This window comes from Notechis scutatus, chromosome 2 (assembly GCF_049901735.1).
Source record: "Notechis scutatus isolate UNSWTSFEM ecotype Mainland chromosome 2, rNotScu1.2, whole genome shotgun sequence".
In the NCBI taxonomy this organism is placed as follows: domain Eukaryota; kingdom Metazoa; phylum Chordata; class Lepidosauria; order Squamata; family Elapidae; genus Notechis; species Notechis scutatus.
This window is the reverse complement of record NC_142010.1, coordinates 39,721,427-39,730,121: the sequence shown is the minus strand read 5'-3', so window position 1 is coordinate 39,730,121 and position 8,695 is coordinate 39,721,427.

The following is an 8,695-nucleotide window of genomic DNA, read 5'->3' as shown; positions in this document are numbered from 1 at the left end:
CTCTAAAACAGAACAGAAGGCCTTTTTTTTTTTTTTTTTTGAAAAAAGAAAGTGCAGTGGCAAAAAAAATGGTTGGGAAATATAGGTAAATATAGTTTGAGCAAGCGAGCCTGCTGTGTTTTGGTAGTTAGTTGCCAATTCAGTCCCTAGGCAAGGGTTTGGCACAGGGAACTGAATTGCTTCTGAGACTTGGCTTAACTATATTTACAAGGTATTCATTCCTTGAACAGCATGTAATACAGGCATGTAGGCTGTTAATTTATCTTCTGAATTGTGCAGCCTGAACAATTGTCAATTGTTCTTTTTGAATCCTTCTGATCTCTAAGCCTGACCTTACTGTGGGCAACTACGGAAACTTCAGTGTTAACTGTGTGCTTATAGGTGTTGTTTCAGACCCAGACATTCACCAAGGACCTCTAAAAAGGTACCAGTCACTGAGCTTTTCTTTTTTCTTCAAAACTGAAAGATAACTATTTTCCTTAGGATTTTGGGGATTTGATTGATTGAAAGTCACTTCATATGGAACTACTGAACTTTACAAGATCAACACTGATATAATATAAACAGATGGCTGAAATTCCCAAAGAATTTAGAGGAGAAAAATAAATGTTAAAAACTGAATATTGATTCCAGAATAATATATGTACTTAGAGGGTTCCTCTGATAATATCTTTAAAGTTTTTAAACAGTTGGATTATTTGTTAAGAAAGTATTTATAGGAAGGACAAACCCAAAATATTTCTTTATTAAAATAATGACTTCAATGTGATTATGATTATTAGCATATAGAGCTGTGACAAATGCTTGGAGGCCACAATGCTCTTGCAGAGTAATAGTTTGGCTTGCCAATGTACAAGCCCTGTAATAGGACACACTTGCATGCTTCCCAAGGTGTGCCACAGGAGGGCAAACTGGATTCGCAACAGAGAGAAAGACAAGTGGCTCTCCCTTCAACATCACCCAAGCCCCCTCTCTTTCTGAACCTGCTCATAAGCAGGTGCTGCAACCAGGAAGGTTCAAAGCCATCAGGAATCAGATTGACTGCACAGAGCACCAGCTCATCTCACTACTGAAGTGGTACCTATCTATCTCCTTCCATTAGAACATATTTTTGAACTTTTCAGTGGACAGAAGCTGAGGTGAGTGACAGGAACTTACCTTGCCATGCAGTGCTAGGACTCGAACTGCTGGAACAGAGACTATCTCCAACATCATTAAGCCATTGAGCCACCACACCTCTACTCTTCAATATGATGGTAGTTTTAATTTTTCTGATCATTGGTCTTATCTATGGGATTATGTATTGCTTTTGTCTCCTTATGGAATCCAAATGATCAATTGAAAAACAGAAACATTATAGAGTCAACTAGTCAAAGTGCAGTTTTATTTGCAGCACATAAGACATATATGGCTGATGTTGGGATGCAGTATTATTTTCATTTTGGTTATCAATAAAAATTATACTCTGGGATAATCAAAGTTGGAAAATTACAAGTATTTTTGTTTGTTTGAAGTTCATTGACAAGTACAGATATTTAATTAGCCAAAAAGGATTTTATAACTAGCTGTGAAATTACAAAAGTAATTTGAATTGTGAATGTCTGATCCACATAAACTGGCAGGCTTCAAAACTACTGAATTATTGTTAGCATTAAAATATGTTTGGGAGGATTTCAAATCTACAGGTTTTTATAGACAATTAAAGAATAGTGTTACAATTAAAGGATAAGTTAACTTGCAGGAACTCTTGGCATTTCCAATGTGAACAACAAAATAATAAGAGAATAACAGAGTTGGAAGGGACCTTGGAAATCTAGTCCAAGCCCCTGCTCAAACAGGAAAATCAAGGAATATTAAGCATTTTTCAAATGAAATTAATTCAACAAAATATTTCCCCCAAACTTAATGGACATTTCAGTATTTTTTTAAAATCTCACTATCAGCTTCATTATTTTGAAAGTGTAACATTATGTACATTTATGCATATGACATGGGTTTTCCACCACTGCTTCAATTTGTTAATATAGTTTGGGGAAGAGTAATAAGATGTAAAAATGTCAATTATGCTGAATTACATGCAATCCAAGGACAGCAGGTTGCAAATCTTCATCTAGACATTAAAGGAAACATAATAGAATTCCAGAATTTTTTCAGAAGCAACTTTAGGCCTCATTTAAAAAGAAGTAAGTAAGGTGGCAACAATGGATAAATCTGGCTGTTTTGAAAATGTAAGCATGAATGGGCTATGTCAGTATCTGGGTGGGAAATGACCTACAGTGTTATAAACCAGACTGAAGTCCAAATGAACTTGGAAGAAAGATGTAGAAAACCATTTCCATATTGTTGCCACAGAAGATACCAAGAGCCAAACTTGAAGAGAATTGCATTCTTTAAATTACCTGCCCTCAAATTTAACAGTCTTTTTTCCCCAGTGTATCTTCCCATTAATTGTCAGAAAAGATGGATAAAAATCTCAAGTGAAGTATTGAAATGTTGTTTATAATCAAATTCTGAGAACTGCTCACAAGAATATATATATTACACAGAATAAGGGAGATTCAAGGGGGGAAAAAATCAAAGTATCAGCAGAAAATCCATGATAAAGCTAAGTAAATTAGACATTGGAACAGGTGGACTGAGCAGGTGGTCAAATTATCTTGAGTATCTTCAATTCTCTTTACATTTTTAGAATGTTCTGCATTTTGTCATTATTGTTAAATACTCCATGTCACAAAGGATAGAAACAGTGATGTATTCTGAATTTTTAGTTAGAAGCACAATTGCCAGATATTTTAATTTTTTTCTGCCTTATACCATCTTTCCCTAACAGTGGGAAACATAAGCCCAGCATACTGTTTCGTTAGCAGAAAACCCTCAACTCTTTATCTGTTAAATGAAGACAACTGTCACTCTTAGTTAGCTATGTGGAGCAGTGAAGACCTTTGGTAGCAATTTGGGTTCATTTATAATTACATTCCTCAAAGTTCTATTAGTGTTGTAAATGTTCAATATTATACAGTATTTAAATAATACACGCAGTGTGGGTTGAGAAAGATGGACTGTAAAAAAAACTTTTTATTTCTACAAAATTTCATTAAATAAGAAGAAATGCCACAGGATGAACATTATAAAATTAAGTTTAAAGAAACAAGCAGAATCAGAAAGACTTACAAAAATAGTTTTGCTGCCATTGTTTCTTAATTGGACTCCTCATCATCTGTGGTTTAATATTTATTAGCAAGAAAAATAAATAATATTTGTTTAACCCAACTGAGAACATGGTGTCTTGTTGCAAAATCAGAATCATTCTTCCTTTCTTTCAATGCACTATTGCACTTCATTGATAATACAGATGCATAGACATACATGTTTAAAATATGCCACTGATTAAATTATTTGATGCTACAGTTCTGAAACTCTGAACCCTGGCTGCTTAAATGGCTTACTTAAATACTTACTTGGCTTTGAACCCATTTATATTCATTATTAACCCCATTTCCACAGGTAATTTTTATAATTTCCAATGTCTTTGGTCTAGCCTTCTTTCATTTGCTATTCTGTTGCTTCATTTCACTTCTGCCAGGTTGTCACCTATAAGTTGGAGAGGATCCTCAGCCTAGTGTCTTAACTCCAGTGCTATCCATAAGTACTGATAGCTAGGGCAGGGATAACAAAAGGTTTTTGAAGTATCCAAGATAGTTTAGAGCTATCATTTAAATTTCCTAACAACTGATTCACCAGAACTTTGATTTTATCAGTTTTACTTGCAATTACATTTCTAATAACCTCTAGTATAGAATTTATATTTCATAAAAACCATGTACTGAGTCAGTGTCGACAACCATCTCCAGTTTTTTCCTGGTCTATAACAATCATTTCTGAACCCATCAATGTATACATTTTAATTATAAATAAATAAATATATAAATGTATACATGCAATGAGAAAGTAGCAATATTGCCTTAATATGTACCATTTTACACTAGCTTACATTGAAAATGGTAGGTGTTGGATAGACCTCCTGTAATTTGAAATGGTAAAATATACTCTTTGATATGACACTCTTTTAACATTTCAGTTCCACTTCATTCTAATGCATTAACAGGCAAAATAATATGAAGAGATACCCAATTAGATTGCTTGACTTTGTTGATCTCAGCAGATAAGACATGGACAGGAAATCACCAGCAAACGTTAAGAGTGAAGGGCTAAGAAAAATGGCAATGCAAATTTCTTTCTATATTGTTACCCCAAAAGTGTATATGAGCACATTCATAAAGACTTCAGACATCAAACTCAACTCAAAAGGATTTTACTTTTTATTAATAAGAGTGATACATTAAAGATGTTTAAGTTGATTATGTAACAGTGCCTATATCACTAGTTTTCATAAGAGATGAGCTGCAAATTAAGCAGAAGGAAATTATAAATGACGAAAAGTATACTGAAAGTAGTCCTTTTGTTGGTTAGCAGTAAAGGTCCCTGTGTGTAAGGCATCCAGAAAGTATCCATGATATCAATCACTTTGAGACATTTTCTCTCCAATTGATTTATTTAGAAACAGATCTGGCATGTCAAAGGCAATTTCCCAAAGTGAAAATTTTTTGTGTGTTACACAGAATCCACCTTCTCTCCTCCCTTCTCTCCTCCCATTTCTACACTTCATAAATCATGAGAACCAGTTAACTGCCACTGGGATTTCCTAATATGCCATACAGAATAACCTTGAACTTTTCAACTTCTTCAACTCTCTTTAAAAAAAATGTGGCAGCTGAATTTCAAAGCTGACACTGTGCATGAATATGAGCCAAAAGGCTAAATAATGGGACCTTGATTTGATCCAGCAAGCACTTCTTAAATTCTAAAGGCAATGAGCATTTGCAAGATCATTTAAAACAGATTAGCTATTACTTACTGTAAGTGTTAAAAGATTCTTATGTATTCTTGACTTGCAAATTTAAAATGCTTTTGTGAACTACAGGGATTTTTGTTAAAAAAAATATATTACATACTGCAAAGCTGAAGCCTATTGCTAAGCTATGGCACAAACATACTGAAATGTTGCATCAAGCATTCACACACCACCTGTTGTCTATGTGTTCAATCTGGCATGTCATTATATATTTTTCTGACATTTCTAATTATGCACTGTAATTAAAAGAAACTTCCAATGTGTGAAAAGTTTTTACCCTTACTGGAGGATAAAGCAAAAAACAATACTCTATGTTTGCACTAGGGAATGAATTTCATGGAATTCAGATGGCATTATGATTAAGATGATTCTATATTGTACAAATATGCGTATATTCAAATTTGAATTGGGTTTTTTCCAATGTTTCCCAGGTAATCTCTTGCTCAGGTGATTTGATCCAGCTTCTCTGCATTTTCTAGGAGATCTATCTAGCTGCCATCTACTGTTGATAAGTAAAGCCAATTGAAACATTTAGGAAAAGATTGCTTTCTATTCCTACAAGCTGTAAGCAACAGTAAGAAGAAATGTCTGGAAGAAACATCTGTATGTCTGGAACACATACAAAGTGTTCAGGAACAGAGCTTTTCAGTAAAAGATCCTTGAAAGGAACAAACAAATTTAAAAAATGTCATACTGGCCCAGGCAGAATCATAATTATATTGTCTTCCCCATTCCCCTAAAAGTTGTCTTAGAGAAAGGGAAAATCCTTGTTAATTATGCATTGTCCTCTTCTTTTCATCTTAAACTGCCTATGACACTTCCATAGGAGCAAAGAGTTGGGGGAAACCTCCTACTCAGTGCTAGCTCAGAGAGCACCAAGTACCCCCTCAGTGCTAGACTCCAAATTGGAGACCCTTTAACAAATTCTGTTCAGACCCTGTTGAAATATTTCATCCAGAAACCCACCACATTATTGTAGGGTTAATTTTACTATAGAATTTCTCTTATTGCAAGGGTAGTCCTTGACCTTCAAGCAAACAAATATCATTATTCCATTCACCAAACTGTGGGAGGATAAAGAAAAGGTTTCTGATGTAGTGTTGTATTGGAAGAGAAATCCAGAGCCAAAATGAAAAGCCAACAGCTTTTAAAAGAAGTTTCAGAAAATTGTTAAACTTATTTCAATTTAAAATGCTTAAGGTCATTTCTTGAATGCCTTCCTCAGCCTATACTCTCCAGCATTTATCCCATCATAATAATTGCTAATGTTGTACCAGCTGTTTTCCAACATATGGAACCTTTCAGGTTTTATTTAAAAGATTTCACATTAGATCAACTTTTTGTTAAGCGCCAGGGATATCAGGAGATCCAGGCAGTTCAAAAGGGTGTAAAAACCCAACAATATATTACAATAAAAATTATTCCAAGCTTAAACTCTCTACAAGAATCTGAACTACTAATGGTTAAAACAATTTAGTGGTAAATAAGTAAATAAATTCATTGTGGGCTGGACTTTGATCACTTGTGGGCATGAAAGGACTGGTGACTGATAATGTATTTGAACATCTCCTACTCTTTTGCTCTAAAAGAGTCCAAAATGATATTCCCTAAAAGTACAAATTTTGCATTTTGTCTTTTTAGTGGGCCTATTGTTCCATTTCTAAGAAAGTCACATCTGCAGGTAAGTTACATCTTAATCCTGAATAGTTTAAAGAAATGTCTATCAATTGTATGGAGTTTAGCACATTTAGAATATTTTCCATGTTCAAAAATAGGGCTAGCCCAAAATTTTGGCTTCATAAAAACATGCTAGACAGACAAAGATAGCAATTAGAAGAAGTCATTATTGAGACAACAAAAAGAACAATTCAGTTTTGATATATCATCATACATTACTTGTAAATCTGCAGGGTCATGAAGAAAGCAGAGAACTTCAAAAGATTCATTCATTTGTTTGTTTTCAAGTCAGCAGAAAGAACAAGAGCTAATTTATGTTTACAGTGACTCAGTTTGATTATAAAGTCATAGCTCACCAGCTCTGAAATTGCATTTCTGAACTTCTCTGTTTCCATTCAATTAATTCCAAGTGATATTTGTCCAGAAAATGTAGAGCATGTTTCACTGCAATAGAGATAATGCTAAAACAAGCAATCTCCATTTAAAGCTCAGCCTTACCTCTGTCAGCATTCTTGCAAGAACATTACATCTTGGATTCTTCATTAATTCTGTTCTGGGCATTAGCCTAATGTAGAAGTAAGTAAAATGTTGTGAACCTAATATAAGAATGTAAACATCAAGTATTTTATATTAGATGGTTTTTAAAAGATTATCCTTTTTTCTCTCCCATAATATTGCTTTTTCTAATTAGTATAGCTGTTTTCCACCCTTTTCCATAGTGAACTATTGTGAAATGTCATAAGTTTAGTTGTTGGAAAAATCATAACTTTAGCTAAAATATGTTTTGTTGGAAGAGTGTTGGCAATGAATCTCATGAAATTAAAAAACTCAGGGCTAATTTTCCCATAGCCTCTGAAAAATACAAAACTATAGTTATCTGGGGTACAGATTTAATTGTTGTTCTTTTTATATGTTGCATAGCAACCTATTGGCACCAAAGAAGTTTAGTTGTTGATCTGTGTCCAGAAAAGTGTGCCCTGTGGTAGGCAGCTATGATGACTATTTGGAAACTATTTTGTCTATTCAGTCTGTTTAGATGTCAACAAAATCAACTTTGCCAAGTTCTTAACTCACTGGAATTAGCCTGCTTATTCACCCATTCTGTTAAAATCTAGGGTCCATAGGAAAATATCTCTATGGCCAGAGGACTTTCTAGATCTGCAAGCTTAACAGATGTTTGTGGCATCATCAGTTCTATTAGATACCAGTTTCAGTATATGCTACATATTAGTTAAAATGCTTACAGATATACAAAAAAAATCTCATTTCAGTCGAATGTACATTGAGAGATTCTCCAACTAACTGTTGTTTTGGTGTGTCATTTATTATTATCTAGTCAGACAGTATAAACAATGACCCTAAATACAGGAAAGATGCATTATAAATAAAGTTATAATAAGCCATTATGTTAAAGGATACCATCATATATCTTAAAATTCTGAAGTTAATAAGAGGCTTCCAGATGCAGCTACATTTATCCCATGGTTCAATTTCAAAAACGAGGTGGTTAAAACATTAAGCAGCACAGCAGGAAAAATCATATTTACTTTTGATTGGGGGCTTCCCAACTTTGGTTATAAGATGGGTGATTATATAAATCATTTAAATAAACAAACAAACAAATAAATAAATAATTCTTACATTGGCAATGTATGAATTTTAATTCTTAATATTCATATATTGCCACTAAGAGAGCAAGTGGATCGCTAATTCTTTATTTATCAGACTTGATGTTACCCATCTCACCAAAGGCAACTCCGAGTGGCTTACACCCATTGAATAAAATGCAGTATAAAACATTAGAATAAAAAATAAAGATCTTAAATTGTTAAAAATTCAATTAAAATAAAATTAAGCAAGATGGAGAGTGTGGGAGCAAAGTGTGCACAGGATGGAGGTGGGAAGTTCTCTCTCAGCCACCTCCAATGTGCTACAACCCCAGTGGTAGGATGGGCTAATCCCATCAGGATGAACTGGTTTCTCAGATAGCCGCGATCATGCCATGAGTTGCTTTAAAGATGTAAAGCTAGTCTTTATAGGAGAAAGGCTCCAAGTTTTTTACAACTTTAGAGATTAATATTTCCCAACCCATCAGATATTAGTGAA